This window comes from Mixophyes fleayi, chromosome 7 (genome assembly GCF_038048845.1).
Source record: "Mixophyes fleayi isolate aMixFle1 chromosome 7, aMixFle1.hap1, whole genome shotgun sequence".
Classification (NCBI taxonomy): Eukaryota; Metazoa; Chordata; class Amphibia; order Anura; family Limnodynastidae; genus Mixophyes; species Mixophyes fleayi.
The window spans coordinates 7,585,532-7,603,004 of NC_134408.1; positions in this window are offsets into that span (position 1 = coordinate 7,585,532).

The window sequence follows — 17,473 nt, forward strand, 5'->3', positions numbered from 1 at the left end:
CTTACTTGTATATACAAGCACACTACGCTATGTTCATATGTATATAAAGCTGAACTCTGCAATGACCCAGGAACTGGTCATAGATGACATTGTGGTGGTGACAGAGACCACCGAAAGCCACACTGACCCCTCCCTTCCATTCCTTACCCCGTTACACATGGGTTGCAGTGTATAGTGATACTAAGTATCTCCCCAGGGTTCCTTTTGCTTGGTCCGTGGTCATGATGTCCCCTGTCCCTATTTTATCATCTGCTACAAATCACGTTATACTCGGTGTCACTATTAATTGCTGCTGGTTTATGAGCGTCCTTTAGCGTCATTTTGTTTTAATCCTTATCATTTGAAAAGCAGCTTCACGGTCTTAAGTTTTAATTTATTTGATTCTTCTTTTTAAATTTTACCCGTCCAGTCGGGGGTCCCGTATAAATAGAGGAAGGGGCTCAGTGGTCACGGAGAGACGCTGCTCCGTAGTTCTCCGGTCTCGCCTATAAAACACAAGACCGCATTTTAATATTTCAGTAAATACTTATTTGTAGCAAATGTAAGAATACACGCACAAGCAGTACACATGTTCTTATATTTCCACACACAGTCGTGTTTACATGTGTGTATCTATAGGTGATATGAATACCTGTGACAACGCTCTACATACATTTCCTCTTTCCTTCCATGTTGCAGTCTCCTCTGTGGAGTGTTAGCCTAGGGGGAGTGGGCTCTGTGTTCTGTTCTGTACAAGGTGTGGGGAGGGGAATGTGATATGAAGGTAGATCAGGTCTAGGGAAGGGTTTGTGAGGGATGGGGGGGTGTCAGGCCTGAGAACGTTGTATATTCTGTATATTAACTGCTTTGTTTCTTGTAGAAACACGAGTTTATTACCTATACAGTCCTGTGTGTGTCTGTGTGATTTCTGGTGGGGTTGAGGGTACAAGTCACGGAAATGGATCCCTTTCTGCTGTTGGAGATGTTAAATTGGCTATGGAACTTGACCATGAGATGAAGAAGAAGACACTGATTAGGTGAATAGGTTCTGTGGGCCTGATTCAGAGCAGAGCCAAAGTGGAAAAAATTTCACACAAGTGTATACGTATGTAGACCAAGTTCAGAGTTAAAGCGTCTAGGTCTGAATGATTAGCAGATGCTTTGGGCTTGATCGCAGACGCGTACCAAAAAAAGCTCTTCCAACACGCTCAGCAAATCCTAATCTGGCCGAGCGACTACTCAATCCCCAATAAGCGTCTGTGAATCGTTCTCAATCCTTAAATTAGTTGGCTAGTTTGAGTGTTCATCATAATCATCAACTGCTACTTCCACTTGCCCCAACCAGCCGCAAATAAAACTCTTTTGCTGCATCTGCCACTACGTACCAGTCGGAATCCATATGAAATTGCATGAACACTCCCTTACTGTACACCGGCTACGTTAGAACACCCCATCCCTACCCTGTAACTCCTCTTCAGTTGCAAGTACCAAAACGTCAGGCACGCCTAAGTAGCCACAGGTGCATGTGTTCACTGAGCGACCGCAGTGCCAAAAAATGCAAAATATATGCTACACAAACGGATATATATTTCGCTCTGAATCAGGCCTAGAGTCTCCCTATAATGGAGGTCCGAGGTAAACACTGTCACCTCTTATCTCAACGTTAGTCGCAGAGCACCGGAGAGGCCCAGTGTTTAACCTTCTCTTCTCCCAGACATACGGCAAATAACTATGTGTAGGAGATCATCAACTGCTGGATCTCTTTCAGTGCTGAGAACACAGTGGTATATTTAATTGATTACTATTAAATTAGACAATCATCTATGACAATTTCATCTATGTAAGATTATATTTTCGATCAGAAATGCAGAGAACTGCTGTAAATGCAATATGTCCGTGGCACTGAGGGGATTATTGGTAAATGTCTGCAGTCCTGGCGAGTGTCTCGGCTTCCTCTGTGCAGTGGTCTCACACACGGGAATGTTACGTAGAAGTGGCTGATTGTGCCAGCAGGAAGTTAGGAATATATTGGTCATTCTGCTTTATCTCGTGGTCAGCAACAAACAGTGATGGGGAATTTCTGACCACTAGAGTATAGGAGTAAGTTGACCAAGTCACAGAAAACAATCACATTTTGTCATTTTTCTCCTACACCTCTATGTCCGTCATCACGTTGCTTTGTGCCACCAGCACAATGGTCCATCGCAATAACGATTAACGCAAAGACATTATGTCGTGATGATGGTGGTTGACTCCATCTCGTGAAGAAAGGTGCGGTTATTTTTTACATTGCTCTACATTGTCTGATTACATGAAATATAAAAGGTTAGTCTTACTGCCTGGCAATCACACTTTCTACCCCTTGTGTTTACCTGTCCCCAGGTGGTGTACTTGTCTCACCACTAGTCCAGTCTGCTCAAATCAACTAAACTCTGCTGCAATGATGCTCGTAAGGTTTAATAAAAAAAAAAAAGTTCACTGCTTTATAAATTTCAGCTGTGTTGTTCGAGAGGAAAAGAAAACGAGACCCTCAGATGATTATCCTCACACAGAAAGAAAAAAAATCCCCACACCACACATGGCATTTTCATTAATTACTAATCTCCTATGGTGCAGACATGTCCATCCGTGAAATGGGTTGTAGAGTGCAGGAAATCTATCCACTCCTGTCATTGGAACAGTAGGACAACATGGCCCTACATATGACGGGTAGTGTCATAATGTGAGGAGGGGAAATCACAAAGGGGAATGAGCAGGTTCCTCCAGCAACACAGAGCAGTGATCTGAAGCTCCTGTCATAGTGAAGAAGATTGTGGTGTCAAACATACATGGAATGAAGTTCATGCCCTTCCTCTCCTCTTTTTAAGTCCACTCTATCCGTCTCTTCTACCCCATCCATCTCCTCTGTCATCTACCGGCCCCCTGGTCCTACTTTCCTAATCCTTGACAATTTTGCGGCCCGGCTTCCCCATCCTCGGCGACTTTATCATCCCCATCAACAACCCCACTGGCCCTGCCTCCATCAAGCTGCTTGCCCTTTCTTCGTCCCTTGGTCTCTTTCAATGGACCCCTTACCCTATCCACTGCCTTGGTCACTCCCTTGACTTTGTCTTCTCTCCCACCAATATGGTCTTACTGGCTTCTCCATCTCTCCCCACTGGCTGTTCACCACCTCCTCTCATTCTCCCTCTCCTCAACCCCTCCCCACACCCATATCGATCCAATCTAGACGCCCTTGATCCTGCTACTCTGTCCTCTTCTCTCGTAACTCCTCTCCCCTCTAACCACTCAGCCCTGTCCCAACTGGGTGGCCTTCCTCTACAACCACACCCTCACCACTGCTCTTGATGTGGTCGCCCCTGCCCACCTTCCCTGCTCCAAACCCCAACACCCCAACTGTGGCACTCCAAATTTACTTGCTTCCTCCAAAAATGTACTCATAACTCAGTGTTGAACGCCACTGGAGGAAATCTCGTTCCCTGGCTGACTTCCTCCACTTCAAGTTTATCCTCTCATATTACAGTTCCGCCCTCTCCCTCGCTAAACAATGTTTCTTCAAATCCCTCATCTCTTCACAGTCCTCTAATCCCCGCTGCCTCTTCACCACCTTCAATACACTCCTGCCCCCCCTCCTCTCCTCCCATCCTCCCTAACTAGAACTGACTTTGCCTCCGTTTGCTCCTCTAAAATCGAGGCCGTCAGACTTTGAAATCTCCATTCACTTTTCCACCACCCCCCTACTCAACCCTCCTCTCCCCCCAGACACCAGCTCTTATATGCCTTCCGCCCTACCTAGGGTGATGAAATCTCTCATTTCATCTTCTCCCCCTCTTCAACCTGCCCCCTGGATCCTATCCCCTTTCACCTCATTCGTTCCCTTTCCCCCACCGCCTGTTTCCACCTCACTCGCTTCTTTAATCTGTCCCTCTCCACTGACATCAGAACCTCTTCTTCAAACATGCTCCTTTCTCACCCATTGTTAAGAAGCCTAATCTTGGCCCCACTTCACTCTCTAACTAACACCCATTTCTGTTCTCCTCTTTGCCTCCAAAATACTTGAGATGCTCGTCTGCAGCCATCTCACCACTTACCTTTCTGAACACTCCTTCCTTGATCCTCTCCAATCAGGTTTCTGCCCCCTCCACTCCACTGAAACTGTCCTGGCTTAGGTCAACAATGATCTCTTGGCTAAAGCCAGGAGCCACTTCTCCCCCCTTATCCTCCTTGACCTCTCTACGGCCTTCGACACCATGGACCACCCCCTCCTGCTTCACACGTTCCAGTCCATTGGCCTCTCAGACACCATCCTTTCTTGGTTCACCTCCTACCTTGCTGACCGCTTCTTTATCTGTTTCCACCTCTGGTTCCCTCTCCGCCTCTTCCACCCTTCCAGTTGGGGTACCACAGGGTTCTATTCTTGGACCTTTACTCTTTTCGCTATACACCTCCCTGGATGACCTCATCAGCTTTTTCGGGCCCCCAGTACCACCTTTATGCTGATGGCACTCTACCTATCATCTCCTGACCTCTCTCCCTCCCTCCTCTCTAGGGTGTCCGCCTGCCGCTCTGCCATCTCCTCCTGGATGTCTTCTAGATTTCTTAAACAACATAGCTAAAACTGAACTCATTGTCTTTCCTCCATGTAGAACCTCCCCCTCCCCCCCCCCCTCGACCTCTCTGTCACTGTCGACAATTCCTCTATCTCATCTGTTTCCCAACTCCGCTAACTTGGTGTCATCCTCAACTCTCTCTCCTTTACCCCACACATTCATTCTCTTGCCAAGTCCTGCTGCTTCCAGCTATGTAACATTGCTCGCATTCGGCTCTTCCTCTTCCAGGATGCCACCAAATCTCTCATCCACTCTCTGATCATCTCTCGTTTGGACTATTGTAACCTTCTCCTTAGTGGCCTCCCCCACTCTCGCTACTCTTCGATCTATACTCAGTGCTGCTGCTAGGCTCATCTTCCTTTCTTGCTGCTCCACTTCTGTCTCTCCCCTCTACCAAGCCCTTCACTGGCTCCTCTTCTCTTACACAATCCTTTACAAGCTCATCACCCTCACATACAAGGCCCTCGCCAATTCCACTGCTCCCTACATTTTCAACCTTCTCTATTCATACTCCATCCCGCTCACTGCGATCAGCCAATGATCGCCGCCTCTCCTCCCCTCTGATTACCTCTTCAAGACTTCTCCCAAACTCCAAAAACATACTGGTAGGTTAATTGGCTGCAATCAAATTGCCTTTAGTCTCTCGGTCTATGTGAGTGTATGTTAGAGGATTTAGACTGTAAGCCCCAATGGGGCAGGGACTGATGTGAGTGAGTTCTCTGTACAGTGCTGCGGTATTAGTGGTGCTATATAAATAAATGGTGATGATGATGATGTGTACCCAGCCTTATAAGCTGCTGTACAGTGAAGTAGTTCAGATATCTGAGAGTACATCTAACCTTATTATCGCTCTTACTGAAAAGCTATTCTCCTTTATTAGGATTAGACAAGTCTGATCAAAGTCCACAGATTCATCTCAAAAGTTTTCAAAATATAATTTTCGGTTCAATGGTCACCTCATAAGTCGTTTACATCAGGCAGAGATGTGTCTGTGACATACTACATACATGTTTACACGTGTATTTGTTCACATATAGACTGGTGTAATTAAATTTTTATTTGCATATTGAAAATAAAATGTCCCGTATTTAAAATAGTACAGTCCTTGGAAATTGCTACACAGTACTGCAGCACCTGAATCTGATTAGAGACACAAGTGATAGAGGAAAGCATGCTTAACAAGGGCACTCAGTAATGATCATATAATTTAAAATATACCTTTTATTAATTTGATTTAAATGAAAATATAGTGTTCCCATTATAAACCTAAATATCGGTGGCAGCGAAATAATAAAAGGAAGAAAAAGTAATGAAAATAAAGATTAAAATAAAGATGTTAATAAGGTGGCAAATATAATACATATAATAAATATAAATATTATTATTATTTTATTATTATTAATTTTTTATTTATAGGGCGCCACAAGGAGTCCGTGGCGCCGTACAGGGAAATATAGTATATATATATATATATATATATATATATATATATATATATATATATATATATATATATATACACATAATACATATATACATACATATATACAAAATATAATATACATAAATATAATTTAGATCACCCTATGTTAGAATGTTAATTAATTACGGCATTCACCCAGCAATATCTAGCACAGGATAAGTGATACCTGATAAAAGAGGAATCTAGATTCTCCTAGGCTATAGCATCTCCGAGATTGAAGTGCAAATCAATGAAAATAGTTACTTAGTAACAGTTCTATTGGAAAATGATATTAGATTAATGTTATCATTAATAGAGGAGAACTTACAAGTTATTGTACGAATTAACTTGATATCAATCTCACTAACTAATCTCTTGTAACAGACATATAGTTATATGATCAATGTTACTGTGTATGATAATATTGGAGAAATAAATTCTGACATATACACAAATATATTATAACTAAAGGTAAAGGTGATGAATACAAACCTTGCTACTTAGTAATCCGAATTTATACACCGATATAATTGGTTAACTTTGGATCCATACAGCGTGAGAATTATCAAATGATGAAATATATCTTTAAATAAATAAATAAAACAACATAGCGAGGCTTGGCAATTTTGCCACCTTATTTATATCTTTATTTTAATCTTTATTTTCATTACTTTTTCTTCCTTTTATTATTTTGCTTCCAACGATATTTAGGTTTATAATGGGAACACTATATTTTTAATTAAATCAAATTAATAAAAGGTATATTTTAAATTATATGATCATTACTGAGTGCCCTTGTTAAGCATGCTTTTCTCTATCACTTGTGTCTCTAATCTTAATGTTTTACATGTAGAGGTGCACCAATCCAGCTATATGATATAACTATTAATGTAACATAACATTAGTCTGGATATGTAATTCACTTAGTGCGGTGGTATATATTCCTTTTTGTCAGTACCAGAATCTGACCAGTAGATGTCATCATGCTCTTCTTAATAAGAAGCACGTACAGTATGTAACCAATGAAACGTTATATTATTTTGAGACAATGTTATGACAACTCTTTGGAGCCCACGTGCTATTTAAAGCATATGGTATCTATCCGGTCATTCCTGTCCTGTGAAACATGTAGCAGGCGAATGGTATTGTTAAGCACTACAGGTTTCAAATGAGAAGATTATTTCGGGTGCATGGTGTGTATAAGTGTAAAATGAAGGTTGGATCTCGGTACAGACCTGAGGATTTAATAGCTGAGTCCTAGGTTATATGAAGCTGTCCAGCTATCAGGCAGTGAGAGACAGGATATTAATGTGCAATAGATACAGTAGGAGGCAGGACATTAATTTGCTGTAGATACCGTAGGAGACAGGATATTAATGTGTTGTAGATACAGAAGGAGACAGGATATTAATGTGCTGTACATACAGTAGGAGGCAGGACATTAATTTGCTGTAGATACAGTAGGAGGCAGGACATTAATTTGCTGTAGATACAGTAGGAGACAGGATATTAATGTGTTGTAGATACAGGAGGATTCAGGCTATTAATGTGCAGCAGATACAGTAAGAAAGGATATTAATGTGCTGTAGATACAGTAGAAGTCAGGCTATTAATGTGCAGCAGATACAGTAAGAAAGAGGATATTAATGTGCTGTAGATACAGTAGGAGTCAGGCTATTAATGTGCAGCAGATACAGTAAGAAAGGATATTAATGTGCTGTAGATACAGTAGAAGTCAGGCTATTAATGTGCAGCAGATACAGTAAGAAAGAGGATATTAATGTGCTGTAGATACAGTAGAAGTCAGGCTATTAATGTGCAGTAGATACAGTAGGAAAGAGGATATTAATGTGCTGTAGGTACAGTAGATGGAATATTAATGTGCTGTAGATACAGTAGGAAAGAGGCTATTAATGTGCTGTAGATACAGTAGAAGTCAGGCTATTAATGTGCAGCAGATACAGTAGGAAAGAGGATATTAATGTACTGTAGATTCAGTAGATGGAATATTAATGTGCTGTAGATACAGTAGGAAAGAGGCTATTAATGTGTAGCAAAACTGTTTGCTGTATTCATAACTCCCAATAGTCCTCATTTTGAAGACCCTGTCAACATTTTTGGAACCTGGAAGAAGTGGCTTCAATAAAATGTGTACATGATTGGTTGTTTCCTGGTGTTGGCTGGGTAGATTGTGGACAGGCTTATTGTATCCCATCATTTCTCTTTTAAATGTTGGGTGATTTGTTTTGAAAGAAGGACCATGGGGAGGAAAGGCTGAATAATGGTGGCGGGCTCCAAAAGACAGTGCCCAGCTATGGGTTTGAATGAAGAATGTGAGGGAGGTAGTGGCGAGTCCCAAATGACCAGCTGTGGAAAGTGGGGGAGACCAGCATCTGGCTGGCCAAGTTTGGATGAGCTCCAGTGATATCTTTGTCCCGGCACACAGCGAGGAGTTCATCATCAACTGTAGCTATTTGCATCCTTCTTACCACCATCACCAGTTACCACGTTGAAGAAGAGATTCAGTGTCCATGGAGGAGAACCATCTCCAGAGATCCTGCAGCCTGTCCATAGCAGCCACAGATGTGTAACCTATGTTAGGCTGACCTCCAATCTTCAGACTCCTCTCCTCCCTGTAAAGGGGCTAATAAGAACTTTACCAGTCATCCCATGTATGTGTAGGAAGCGTGCCCATCAATCATGGAGGCTGCTGGTGAGAATACCAATGGGAACCATTTAAAATGGGTATCAGGCTCCTATCTTCTTCTGCATTCTCTAGTCCTTGTATGAGTGCCACTCAGTCAAGTGCTCACTTCTACATTGCAGCTGCCACACACTCCCTGCTTCAGTCTGGCCTTTCCATCATTTAATGGTACGTAATTAGGCCAAGTATAGTCAAATCCACTTGCACTGATGCATCTATTATCAATGAATATGTTAACCCACCCATCCCCCAGAGTCATGCAGAGCTCTAACACTTTTTTCATTTACAAACTCTATTCATAACCTCAGATCGCTAGGTATTCTTATTATAGCTCCTACTGGAAGCATGCATGATAAAGCTAGCATATCACCTGGGGAAAATCAATGGGACTGATGTTGTTGTCCCTTATATGTTCTTTAGAAGAAAGTATTATGAGTAAAATCAATAATTTCCCTCTTCTCCAGCAGTGGCACCAATTGTATAAGATATACCATAACTGTTCAGTCTGCATGTGTCTTCTTAAAGGGCCTCAGCTTGCAACCACAGATGACAATGTGCCATCCACAAGTCCATTGGCTCTGCCAACTCCAACAATGGCACTCGACAACGTACCAGCACAAAGGAATCAGTAGACGTCTTGTACAACTAATGAGTATGATAACAGAACTGAGACCAAACACACTTCCTTCAAATTTTTACTGACTAACGATCAGGATGCCGATACGTGCTGTATCTTGCGTAAAATTGCTCTGCACATCCCAGAAGCGATAAATACGCCAGAGAACGCAACAACTTCCAATTCATCTTCGAGCGCAAAAGGACATTTACTACATCCTACGATTTCATGGGCGGTACGGGGAGGGGACTGGGCGATTACTAGGGATGACGGCTGTGTATGCATGCTAGAACGTGTTGCAATCAGGAGGAACTGTAGAGATGTATTTTACGTACAGTAGACATTAATAGCATCCTAATAAATGTATTTTTTGGAAGAACAAAACAACTTTTTTTTTTTTTTAATGTTTTGTCATTAATAACACTATTATTATTATATTATAGCAAGTGACATTAATTGAATAGTTTTAATTTTCTTTCTGTGCATTCTTTTGTGACTTGATATTGCACATATATATTGGCCGTATCCTGCAGTATATTGTCTGTTAGAGCAGAGCGGACCTAGACCCGTATTCCACAACAGACGTATCTTCACATCCGCTCCTTGGTGAATACTGACATGCGTGTGCCTGATGTACGTGCGTTTTAACCAAAATACAATCGTTTGGCGTTCCTTGATAAATGCGGCCACAGTCTTCAATCTTCATTTTCTTCTGATTTTCCAAGACTAAAGCGTTTTTGAGGTGCCAGTAAAAAATGCAAGCATGGTCCTTCGTGGCGTTGAGTGTAGTAGATAGGACTGAAGAATTGCTTTTATGTATTGATGTTTTATTAATTGAGTAAGATGACGTTATGTGTGATATAGAGATTATTTTCCATCGAGCTGACAAAGTTGAGAGCTGTCTCTATTTGTGACCGAAAGCACTAAACTTAGAAAACTATTTCTGATGGCCGTATAAGCTGAGGACATTACTTCCTGTACTGTCGGTAAAAATATACAATGTCATTCCAAGAAGCCTACTGAAAAAGCACCAAACTGTTCTTTAACATAACTGTGTTTAATTTCCTTAAAGTAGCAGTGTGTTATATTTTACTTACTAAATAGGTAACAGGTCTACAGCTGTTTATCATTATGCATTAATATAAATTTTTCGGCCATACTTTGCCCACTTTGTAAAACGCTGAAGAGGCAATGGGGCATATTCAATTGCAATTTGTGGCCAGGTCCCGGTACCGCAACATCGTGGATTTTGGGTGCGCACAGAAATCCGCGGTATTGCGCTACTACCGTAATGACGCTTTATATGCGCAGCCGCGTGGATTCGTGGCCGCGATTCGTAATTGAATATGCCCCAATGTGTCATACATGCTGGATGTTCAGCCATGATTTCCTGGAAAAATTTTCACCTGCTCCAAAAGATGCAACTTAATTCTTTATATGGGGATAAGTTACCCAAAGAGAAGGAGTTGTACGTGTGTACTATGATTTTATTGATGTAAAGCCTCATTGCATTTGATCCACTGTGACTTTCTTGTTTTCTCCCAGCTCCTGTCCCCTATTCTGATACTGCATTTAAATCCCAGCCGGCAACTGTCCCTTCTGTAGGTCGGAATCTACTGCAAGTTCACAAATATTTTGAGACCCTTTAAACCAGCAATATTGAAACCCAATCAAATCTATATTTCCTTTTACACCGGGGTACCCCTTGACCGTACCAAAAATTGGTAGAGGGGTACCCCAGTTTGCACCTAGAAGTATGCCAAAGTGCATGGATTGAAGTCTACACCGGTCCCTGGCAGAGCAAGAGCATGCTTTACAGAGTGCACAGAAGGAGCACAGGTGCGTCTAGATTTGCTGCACTCTTTTGCACTTCTGCGGTGATGAGCATTTTCAGACACTCTGCGCCTGGTTCATTAAAGAATGTAAATGTGATACGTCCTATTTTTATGTTAAATTTCTCTGTGCATGCCCGGAAATGAACTATACGCCAGAGAACGCAGCAACGTCAAATTCATCTTCGAGCTCAAAGGACACTTATGACGGGTTGCGATTTTATAGGCGGAACGGGGAAGGTAATGGGCGTGTGCACTTAGTCAATGTACAGTAAGGACGTGCCAAGGTCAAGCGCACACAGCAGCGCCCAATTCAAGTTTTGGGCGACTCTCAGGTACGTGTTTTTCAGTCACTAAGACCAGCTACAGGTGTAAGTGCCGAGGGATATTGATGACGTCTGTGTATGTATGCTAGAACATGTGTTTGAAATCAGGAGAAACTGTAAAAATGCAATTTATGTACAGTAGACATTAATAACATCCTGATAAATGTATTTCATGGGGGGGTGGGGGTTATTTTATTTTTTAATGATTTTTAATTAATGATGAAATGACAATGCAATGAATGAAGGAGGAGTAGTCCCAGCAGCGTAGGGAAGTTGAAGTCCAAACCTCTAATTCAGGCAAGCCACAGTGCTGCGGCATGTCCGTTGTATGTATCGGGTTACTCACCCTTGCCATGGACCAGCATTGAAATACAGATCGGAGGCCTGCTTGATTCTCCGGTGACTTTTCTATATAAACTAGTGGATTGTCTCTGGACTTCCATCAGCTGATAATGGATATCTGCTATTTTAATCTCTGACTATGTCAAACTCCTCTCTGAAATTGGTAGTTTCCTCTGTGAGCCTGGCAGCTTTCTCTAGTAACCTTACAGTTGTCCTTGATACATAGGCAGCTCTATTGGCATGACTTGCAGCTTTATGTTTAATATTGGCAGCTCTTTCTGTCACACATGCAGCTTCCTCTGCAAGACTTGCAGCTCTCTATAAGGGGTTCAAAGCCCCTTCCATTGTCTCTAGTTTCTCTATAATAGTGTTGCTCTTTCTGTCTTCACCTCTCCTGTTGTAACAAGGTGGATGGTTGGCCCCCCAAAAGTAGTATTGTCATGAAAGCCAGATAATGGGAATGGTCTTGATCTCTGCTAGAGTGACAGCTTACCCCCAGAGAGGTGCGGAGTCTAACGGAGGAGAGGTATTCACCAGGGATTCCCGCAAGTTAATATGGTCTTAGCTGCTCTCCATCGCGGTCCTCTAGGGGGGCGCGGAGCAGATAATGCGCAGAACCACCAAGTAGCCATCAGGCAGAATAGAAGTAGAAGTGAAGAGATGAACTGCAGAGACCTGGAGCACTGAGGTCCACACAGGTGTATAACTCTGGAACAGGACCGATGATGCTCTGCAGTGAATCCACAGGTCTTGACAGTGAGGGAAGCTGAACCAATAAGGTGGTGAAGCGATACAGATAGCAATAGCACTGAGGTCCACAAAGGTGTTATAACGCTGGAACGGGATCAATGATGAGCGATGCTCTGCAGCGATAATGCTGGGAAGCAATGAGCTGCACAGGTAATGCTGAGTAGCGATGATCTGCACAGGTAAATGCTGAGAAACAATGAGCTGCACAGGTAATACTGGTAAGCAATGAGCTGCACAGGTGACCACTGGGCAAGATGGCGTCTGATGATAGAGGAATGCCAGGCTAAACAGGAGATAGCAGTACCCAAGGGAAATCAAAGCACACAATGAACAACACAGAGCTAAACTGGTGAGATGCGTGATAAGTATAAGGAAAGATTCTACAGGCCCGGTGGTTTGGTACAGAGGCGAAAGTCCCCCCCAGTAATGTTGGAATAAAACAAGGAACACAGAGCTTAAACTGCATGAACTTGTGGGTTTATTCTCTTTGCTTGTGGCGTAAGGCTTAACACATAAGCAGATAAATAGAGGTAGTTTAGAGAAGTAATAGCATGATACTATCAACATGCAATGTTATTCAATATGTCACAAAATATATAACACTTTAGGAATCTTGGTTCAACAATATGCAAACATAAATTGACACAACACATAGCTAACTGAATAAATATTTTCCACTTTAAATTTAATTACTGGTCTTCAGTGAAATGGATTTCACTGGATACTCACAATACTTTTAGTGCAGTTATACTGATTATACTTATAAGACAAAAATCAGTAGAGATGCAACAAGGATTAATCCAGCTTGTTCAGCTTAGATGCTTTTATTATTATTATTATTATTATTTATGATATATAGAACCCAAGGGGTTAAATTATAATCCACAGGTTTAAGCGAAGTTTCAATTGAAATCAGTAGTCACCTTGATGCATGCATGACTCCTGAGCTCCGTAAACCACAGCAATTCTGCACAATAAATGTTTTCCAGTGTAAAGGACCGTGTCCACTTAGCAATCCATCTAATGGAATAAGCAGCTCTCTCCCAGCAACTGTAGGATAAAATAACTTGCAATTCTCTCATCAGCAACCATTTTAGGCAGTTTCAGTCAGCTTGCAGATCATTTTAAATACAATACAGTTGGCTGGAACAAACTCTTCTTTTAGCCATGTGCTATAACACCTCTCAATAGCATTATTACAGTCCCGGTCATAGGTATTAATAACACAGTTTGAAGTCTCACTTAAATAACTTGAACATAGCAAAGCAAAAGAAACTTATCTGTCTTCATATGAGTCCTGCTGACATCTCATAGGCAGTGGCAAGTCAGGTATTTTCCTATACTGCAAAGGTGCTTGTTTCTAGGCTGGCTGCAAACATCCCTCAGGACAACAATTCAGTCATAGCATTTAGTGGCTCTTTATGGGAAGATCCTATATTAGCTCAGCCAGCAGTCACACACATCACTTCTCTCACTAGCCAGTCCGTTTCAGTTTTTGGCTCCTCCCCCTTTCCCCCAACAATTTCCTGGAACCTTCTAGCTCATTCACTGTTGTTTGCCCATAATAAAATAGCAGATGCATTGTGCATTTAACTTCCCAGATGCACTCTGGGGAACTGTAGTTTTATGAACGATTGCATACAATAATATATCTGTGATTTGCAGGATATTACATGTGGAGCACTTCTCTCCACTGTACACTCTCACAGTGACTCCTCTTGTCTCCAACAGGCTCAGTGGACTTAGCTGTGCAGCTGCCTGACTCACATCGTCTCCACTTAGTGAGGCAGCAGCCACAGCAATGTCCATGCCTAACTCCTCTATGGTCACACTCCTACGCTCCTTCTCCTTTTTCCTCTTTAGCGCCATTCTTTATCTTTTTGGCAGGCTCTAACCTGACTTTCCTCTCCTTTGCTAATCAGGTATGCTGTAGTTTCCAACACCTCAGGTTGTGATGGATGGTCCCTTCTGCTGGTGGCTCCTCCCCCGTCACTCAACTTGCAGGACCTATCCTCCCAATGCAGGTGAACACTGGGTCCGGGATTACAGATAAATGTAGAAAGAAAAACAATACTACAAATAATACAATAATACAAAACTAAATAAAAGTGAAATAAAATAAAACTATAGATAGCCACAAAGCACAGCTTAATTTGCAGGGCTGTCAAATGTGTTATTAATTACCATGGAGGAAAACAGAAGACCCAGAGAAAGGCATTATTAGTCATATTCATCTATTTTTCCATATGTATTTTCATTTTACATCTGTCTAACGAGGAACCAATCTGTATCTTCAAGGAGATGCGCTGGAATTTACCTAAGGAATTGGAGTATTTCCATTTGGTGACGACCCTGCTGACTCCATCCTCAATATGTGGAAGGTTCGATCGTCTATAAAATTGGATATTTTCCAGAATTTCATGTTTTAAAGGCACTCAGATAAGTAGGTTAAGGACACTTTTGGGAAGAGTAGCTATAACCTTTATAGATAGTTTAATTTCATATGGAGTGAAATCTGGTTGCTAAATAAGATCTATACCCAAATTTACTTTTGTTTCAAAAGTGACTCATTCATTTTCTTTCAATGTTATCATTAAGATTTGTTAATATCTTTTAAAGTAATTAAAGATTTTACATGTAATGCAATTATTATATATTTTTAGCAAAATCTTATTGGTAAAACTACAGAATAAGAGAGCAGTGTAGAGACGGTGAACATTCATCTTAAAATAAATACCTAAACAACAAATGACCATTTCCCAGAATTTTGCTATTTTCCTAAATTCCACAAACAATGGAAATAGCAATTGGTCGTTTACATTTCAAGCAGAAGCAGAAAGCACCTTCATAGCGCTCCTAAAATTAGAAAGTATGGCATCGGGATCTGGAAAATGTGAAACATGTCTTTGAGCAGCGTTTCAAAATATCAGTCTGTGTTAAATGTTTCTTTGAAAATCTGATTCTGAATCTAACTGATTTAATGCAGGGCCGTAACCAGGGCTGAGCGACAGGGGTGACCGCCCAGGGCGCAACGCTAAAGGGGGGCGCAATTTAGGAATATTTTAGGTTCATTTGGTTAAAATTGATGGCTTGGGGAGCGGCATTTGTCTTTCTCGCCCCAGGCGCTAGAATTCTAAATTACGGCTCTGCCTAGATGTATTGTATTTTCTAGAACATACGCAGGGGCAAACGCAGGATGTGTAGAGGGGGGTTTCCACACCACGCCGCCAGCTGGGCGTGACTAGCATGCATGGGGGTGTGGCTATAATATTAGACAGTGCTTGGCTGCTCTCCAACTCTTCCTATCCCCATAATATACATGGACAATGTTGCATGCACTACTGTTAGGTGCACGCAGCTCTCCCTTTTCAAGCAGAGTCTTGTGAACTGGGAGCAGGGTTCAGCCACCTCAATTATACAGTGCCCCAGGCTTGGAGGGGGGTTTCCAGGCACTAGGACCGCCCCCCCCTTCATTTGTCTATGCATTATCATGTTAATCTATTGTACCAATTCTTCTTATTAGCATTTGGTATGTAGACTTATAATCTTCTGAATTCAAAACCTAAGCCACTGTCAATAATCTTTGGGCTAACCCTCTCCTTCTTCATTATCCAATGGTTTGCTGGGTAGAAAATTTACACTCTACATCAAGCAGAGAATTAGGAATGAGGTCATCATTTTGGGGTTTTGACCTAATTTTGGAACAACCAATAACCAATAACAACAACCAATAAAAGCATAATTAGAAGAAGAGGTTTTACATTGGCTCACCCTCTTGTGTCAACCGTTTGTCTGCCCCTCACCTTTTAGATTGTAAGCTCTGGTGAGCAGGGCCCTCTTCCCTCCTGTTCTCATTACCTATAACGTTTGCTCACCAGCTACACTGCTCACCTCCTCCTTGGGCTCTCTGCCCTTTGACCCCATTCCTCCATTGTCTCTACACCTCTTTCAGTGGCTCTAAACCTGTCTGTTGCGCCCGCGCTAATGGGCACGGGTTTTAGCCAGCACTGAATACTCCCCTTGTACCCTAGTAACTGTGTTGACAGTTAGAGTGTTATTTGTTTACTGCATCGTACTGTAAAATTTGATACAGGTCCTGGAGATTTAAATGGCTTAAATATCTTAATAACCCAGACTGCCTCTTCTGTTGCAATACTGGACTCTATTGATCTTGCTGCTCAGAAATTTAAGCCAGTCTTACTTATTCTATTACAATTCTTTGGAATAAGTTCCTTATTTATTAAGTTCTTTACAATATTTGCAAAAGTTCTTTAAAATATCTTTGCTTTTATGGGATAATTATTAATCGTCTTTGTCCCGTAATGCTATTATATTAGTGTGCCCCTGTGACAAGTTACTTTACCTGAGTTATTATCATGTTTGTAGAGCTGGTACCTTAGAGAAGCCAGGGATTTAGCCTTCACGTATAAGACTATGGCATCAAACTGTGCCTGACGGCCTTTGGAGCAAAATGCGGTTTCATTTTGTTAAAGTCAATAGATAATTATTGTGTGCTATTAAGGAAGCTGCATTCCATGGTTTATTGTACTAACTAACATATGATATAATTTATGTCTGTGCTGCTCGCCAGAACAGACGAGGTGAGTCACGGTGATTTCAATTAAGCGCAAATTTCTGCCAAGAAGCCTCTGGTATCTCAATAAAGAAGTGGGATATTGGCAGATTACTGACTGTATCCTTGAAGTATTTTCAAAATAGCTTTTATATATATATATATATATATATATATATATATGTGAAATAATCCTTAAATAAAGGTTCCTATTTATTCAGGAGTTCATTCAGAGCAGTAAAGGAAAAGGTGTTTCTGGGTAAACGCCTTAATGAGTGG